Source organism: Haliaeetus albicilla, chromosome 9 (assembly GCF_947461875.1).
Source record: "Haliaeetus albicilla chromosome 9, bHalAlb1.1, whole genome shotgun sequence".
Classification (NCBI taxonomy): domain Eukaryota; kingdom Metazoa; phylum Chordata; class Aves; order Accipitriformes; family Accipitridae; genus Haliaeetus; species Haliaeetus albicilla.
The window spans coordinates 6,348,076-6,354,864 of NC_091491.1; positions in this window are offsets into that span (position 1 = coordinate 6,348,076).

Genomic DNA, 6,789 nt, shown 5'->3' on the forward strand with positions numbered 1-6,789 from the left:
AGGAGGAATGCTAAATCATCCACCTTAGGTTTGGCAAATTCAACGAGAAACCTGAGCTGGGAGAGGGGACGTGGCACATCGCCTGCCCTGAGATACCAAACGTCCTCAAACTGCTCAAAGAATAGGACGCAGAGCATGGGAATAGGTTGCTGCTTGGGGACTGGACCCATCGTTAACACCAAATGACATGTCATTAGTCATAGGAAATTACATTAACAGGGATCATTAAAATGCTGTGATCTTTCACCAGTTTTGTTAACTGGGGGGAGGGGGGGGAACCCCATCAGAAAATAAGTTTTAAAGTTTCAAAAAGAAATTCACATTCACTGCTTTATCTTTTTGTATTTGTTTCCAAACATGGTAATGAAAATGCTAATCGAAATACAGTTACTCTTTTTCTTAAAAAGAAAAAACAAAATTACTTTTTCTGAAGTCTTGCTCAGTAATGAGCATGGTCTCTTTGCAATCTGATACAAGACTAACGTATAATGAGAACAAGTCAAGCAAAGCTTTCTACAAGGTGAAGGCAGCTCCTGGAGCTTTAGCATCAGCAAGAGCTGGAGTGATACAGGCTTCCTACTGCAAAGGCTGGCTTAAGGACTGATGCTAAAGGCCATGTCCACTGATGGGTGGTATACTAATGCCGTTCCTTTCTTCAAACCCCGTAAGTCTGCATTGCTTCATGGGAGAGGTTTGAAAATTAGGATGTATTTTTTTGTCTTGTTAATCTCTTTGCAGAAGCTGTACACTTGGAGACAGCACAGAAAATAGGTTAAGGCTCACAATAAGCTGAATGAGTTAAATCAGAATCAGGCAAGTATGCTGACAGCCAGTTATTGTGACTCTTAAGCTTACGGGTCAAGGTATGAGTACGAAGGAAACTGCAGTATCAAGTCAGATAAAATGAATACGTTGGTTTTGACTAGTCTGTAAGGAAGGGTCAGGTATTGGCTTGCTGGTGGGACCTATTGCCAACACGAAATGACTGGCTGAAGCAAGGAGGACTGACATTACTTCTCCAAATTATAAATTCTGCTTCCCAATCTATCTGAATGGATTAACCTCAAAACATGAGATCCGGAATTTAAAGATTCAGAATTCAGAAGCTATTATGAGTCAAGAGCAGGAATTAGCATTTGAGTTATAAATATGCTCTAACAAACTGACAGGAGTCGGCTTGCTGTTCCTTCCCTTTTTGAAGATGGTGGCATCAGGCTCGCAATATTTAGAAATATAAACCTAGAAGTGATTTTCACATCCCAGCTGGATGTTAACAGCGTGGCTTGTTGGAAGAACAGTGCTCCTCATCTTCTAACCGGCGCTACCGTGCAGTAAGCCATTACGGCAAGGGAGGGTCTTTGTTCTCAGCGCAGGGGATGGGGTTTGTCCGAAGAAAAAGCACTTTCCCGGGACATGAGGCTGTGGCATGCCACCGTGAGCTCCTACAGTTCCTCACCTATCCAAAAGACAGGCAGAAGAGAGGCAGACACAAGCACGCCATGAATAAACAGGAGCCACTAATATCAGAGAAAGTCTCCAGGCAGTAAGTAATGAAGGCACTAAATAACTGTACCCGCTATTTGGATTTTCTGCCAAACATTAGCCAATTTAAAAGGCAGCAAGAGGCCTTTTACACAGAGAGAATTTCTTTGAGCGCCGACTTAAAAGCTGAAGTTTGGCAGGAAAGTGTCTGAGAAGAATGGGGGAGAGGTAAAAGCCAATTTTACCTGGTAATCTGCTACACTATTTGTGTCCTACCCAGACCACACTTCATGCATTAAGAATACACTGCAGCTCTCCTCTGCGCCGGGGTAGCGGAGAAGCTAATGGTTTCTATTACAGGCATGTGCGGAGGGTGGCTGTGGCATGCACATCTGTCTGCAAAATAGATGTCAGCTTTGGAAACTGCCTAAACACCTTCGTTCCCCGGCAAACGGGGACGGCAGCGGAGCTTTTTGGGCTCCCTCCCAGCGTGACAGGCAGGTGATTGACAGGGCTCGGAGCTGAAAGCCTGCACGTGCTCCTGCTGTAAATAGTAATGCTTAAAAGCAGCAGCCCTAACAGACTATTTCACAGACTTAAACTCAGTTACTCTAATGAGGATTTCCACACACACACACACACACACACAAAAGAGTCTACACATTCTCAGTGCAAGGGAAAAAAAAGAAACAAACAGCGAAATAAACAGCTGGTGAAGTGAAATACGAGGTTAGAGCCCTCTCTGTTTCAAGAGAAGATTATTAAAACAGCTATAAAGATGGTGTTGGCATCTCTTGAAATGAGTTTGTTACATTCAGAAGAGGCAGTTACACATGACAAACCATTTTCTGTTTAATTAGAGGGCTCTGTGTGGAACACTTCCAGGCGGAGGAGGGGAGCAGATTGCTACCCAGCATCTCAATTATGGGACAGCGCCTTAACGATTCAACATGCAAATGTTTTTAACTGACCGCAGAGGGGAAGAAAAAAAAAAAAGGCAAAAAAAAAGGCTTTGTTTGTTCAGCAGGGTTAAGGACTAGGAGCTTTCTGCTAACCTTCAGCAAAGTTGGGCTTTCTGGCAACATGTATTATTGCTTAAGGTTTATTTCTGCCCAAAGGATGGCTTCTACTTGCTGGTTGAAAAAAACTTCTATGGGGAAAACCACGGCAGAGATACCTGGCTGTCCAGCCCTGGTTAAAAGCTTTCAGTTCTTCCAACCAGGTAAAATAATACATGGTTCATGAATAGAGAAGGACCTCGGTATTCACACTAAAGCTCTGAAAGTAAGCAAGCATGGAAAGGAAATTCTAGCTAATACAAGTTAAATATAGGTTATGTTAGCTGCATTTTACAAGCACTAAGAATGTTATTGGAGAAAGCTGTCATTTTTAATGACAGCACAAGCTCCAATTACCAGATAGCTGATACACTTGGGATTTGGAAGTTTTTTTTAAATCACTTGAAATCTAAAAAAACCTTCATTATCAGCTTCTGAGTTTGATGTAAATAACTTCACCTGGTGCTAAGAAGTTTAACATTTCACAGGGCACACGAACAACTTAAAGCCATTTATAAATGTAGGTTCAGCTTCCTGGCAATTTAAACACAGTTTATGGCAACTTAAGCAGCAGCAAAGAGCACAAGGCTGGGCTGCAAGCAGAACCAGCCAGGGAAGACGTGCAAGGCTAAAGGAGATGTGGCGAGCTACCACCCCGAGGTCAGCCAAGCGACGGGGACACAGCACCACTGAACCCTGGAATAAGGCAGGAACGCACATCGGGCTGCAGATCATCCGTCAGTTCAGGGAGAAGTCTAAATCTTGCTGCTAGGCTTAAGAAAGGCCACTTTAGCTGAGAACAAAACCACGTATCACCCTGAGCCTAAACCAGAGCATACACTCCCCCAAGCATACACAGGGGCTGCTTTAAAAACACAAACGCAGCTATACTGATAGGAAAACCCTCTGTCTGATAGTACCCTCCCAGGTCTATCAAGATGTCCCTTGGAGTTCCCGTGTTTTCGCCACTCGCCAAGGTCAGCAAAACCAAAAGCAAGTCAACAAAGTCTGCAAACTTGCTTCAAAAAGCAGAAAGCTGCTTGGAAGAGTCTGGTTTCCCAGCTGCAAGAAACAGCGCCGCGCACACGGACGCTCCAGCTCTGAAATCTAATGCAATAGGCAGCAAAGCTAAATGCTGAAAATTTTAGTTCCCCACAGATAATATGAAAGCCTTACAGTCAGCAGGAACGGCAGCTTTCTAGCTTGTGGCAAGCAGAAAGTGGGACTGAATCATTACTTGAAGAAGAACGTGTTTCAATGTCTATAAATAAAAACCTGCAAGGCACGTTGCCAAAGAAGCGCAAGTCAATATAGCTTTTCTATATGCGCTGTCAAACTTTACTTTTAGACAGTATATTAATTACATAGTCAATAATTGTGGGTTTCATTAGTGTATTAAATACCTCAATCAATAATATTTATCCTTCTCAGAGACAGTCTTCACCAAAAAAAAGGGAGGAGTATTTTTTGATCCTGCAGTTCAAAAAGTCAGTGCAGCATACCAGCAAGGCTTTAATGGAAAACATAAAACACTAGAAACAGACAAAAATCAGATTATTACTCTTATTTTTCAGCCTTTTGTACAATAAGCCATGAGGGAATTCCAAGAGCTAAACTGATGGCAAAAAAATTAGATTTCTTTCTCTTAATTGCTCAACGGTGATGTCAGAGTGGACATGACAAATGTTCCCATCTTTCTTTTCTACATCAGATAAACCAGCAACCCAGCTCTGCTCAGCCAACTTTCCGAGGATAAACTCTCACAGCAAAGAACCCATTTCTGGTGCATCCCCGCATGGTCGTCTGCTGCAGTGCAGCTTTCAAGGTGCCTTTATCATAACCTGGACCATCCCCTGGAAAATACATCGCTATGAGACATAACCTGGACCATCCCCTGGAAAATACATCCCTATGAGAAGTAACAGACACATGGGGGACCTTCACTGAGCTCAGCCAGGCTGAGCCCAAAGAAAAATCACATCAGGCAACAGAAAAGGAGCTCAGGAGGATTTTTTTTTTGCTTAAAATCTCCCTTTAAAGGACAAGACATTTGGGACAAATTAAAAAAATGCTTTTGCAAGTGTCCAGTTTATTTTAAATAACTTGCAAGAACAGTTATATATAAGGATGGAAAAAGAAAAGTACTACAAGCAGCTTAGAAACACTCCCAAAGGCACGCTTTTGGCATGGCAGAGAGGCTGAATTTAACAACAAATCAATGCACTATAAACAGGAAAAAACTAAAAACAAACAACACCCCACCCCCCAAACACAGACACCTAAGCATTCAAATAAAATACACAGAAAAATGCGTAACAGTCCTCATGAAAAATCCATCTGGCGATTCAAACCACTTTTTTTTTTTTAAATATGCATATGAATGAAATGTAAAAATGTAAACATGAAAAACAGACTAAAAAGATGAGAGAAGGTCTGTGAGCCTCTTGCATCCTCACAGATAATATATTAAAGAGAATTTCCACTCCCTGTAATAAGATTACTGATATTTACTGCACTACTCCAATATTTATAATGCATAATATGCTGCAGACCACTCCCTTCCCCAAACGCAGGCTTTGGAAGTAGGCAGCCTGCTCCATTTCACGTTTTCGTGAGCCTTTTGTGTGAAAGTGATATGACATTTCTCTTTCTTTCCCATCTGAGTCACCTAAGCAGCCCCACCGCTGCCTGAGAGGCAGCTCCTCCAGCTGGTGAGGCCGGCCATGGTGAGGAAGAAGCCCTATGGGGTGGCCGCTCTCCTCCAAAGCGGCTAGTTCGAGGGCTAGAAAAAAAAGAAGGCAAAAGGAAATGAAAGATGATGAAACAGGACACGGAAGGAAAGTACGTCTTCCTCCCCCCCCTCAAGATGTTATGCTGCATCTTGGGCAGCAAATGCAAATATCACCGAGAATTAAGAATCAAAACATCAGACTCATCAAGTTCCACTCTCACACCCGTTGCACTAAAAGGACAATCCCATTGTGCTGGAACACGGAATCCCACACACACACTCATCCAAGCTGCCAGGCATAGCGTACGCAGCGTAAAGCAACCAGCTACCAAACACACGCACGGATCAGAAGCGACTGCTCTGCAAGGCCACCATTTATTTTTTACAACAGCTCTTAGAATGTATGACTCCTCAAAGCTTTATTTTGGAAAAAAAAAAAACCCAACAAACCACCTGATGCATCTTAAAAACCAGATCTGACTCAAATGGAATCTCCCCTCCAGACACTCGTAAGGGTCACTAACAATTTAAAATTCATGTACAGTGAAAACATAGTTAAATCCTAACAGTGGGAATTAAACACAAACAACAAACTACCTGAACGCGGCACGTCAAAGCACGTTCCAGATCTTCCCTCGGCCACGCAGAACTTGATGCTCTCATGTAACTGCCCTTGCACCTGCCTGTCCGAAACCGGCAGCCTCCCAATTTCATCTTCGCTTTGTACATTTAATTTAAAGCAAAACATTAGCAGCCTCAGGAATCTTCACCTCACAGAGATCTAGTTACGAAGTATTCCAGCATCCTTTCAATTGAGCAAATGCATATTCAGCCCAGATAATGACTGAAGCTATCCAGCAATAACCTGGACACTAGCAGGGGGAGATTTATGATGAAGGGAAGGAAGACACAGGCTTGTTTGCCAATAATCCCAATTAGCATTGTGAGTCCACTCACTTCTCCTTAATTAGCACAGTCAAAAGAGCCCAGAGCCTTCTGGAGAGTCCCGTTTTCCACGGCCCGTGTCAGTGGCCGCAGCGATCTACCAAGGCTGGGATGGCCGTGGCCACCTGGCAATGAGGTGGGAGGAGAGAATGGAGAGTCCTCCACAACTTCCCTGCCCTCGCTCCTCAGCTCGATGGCTGCTTCAGAACCTCGCTTTCTTTTGATTAACAAACTATTTATTAACCAATTATCTTCAACAGTTCTAGCCTATGATCAGGGGAAGGAAGCAAGAGAGATAGATATATGCAGATATATTTTATGTAAGTGGGAAATCATACCCCCCCCCCAGGATTCATTTTGCTAAATTAGCTCTTCTAGGCCCCTCCTAAAAAAGATCTTCATTCTCCTACTCAGCGGTGTAGTCCTCCTCTGTACTCGCCCCAGCTGAGATTCTTTTTTGCCTCTATACGTAGCCGACCAGAACTGTACATAGCATTCGAGATGAGATCTCACAGCAGAGGCTTATATAATCCTATGGTACTTGTATAGCTATACTAGAAATACCTTGCCTTA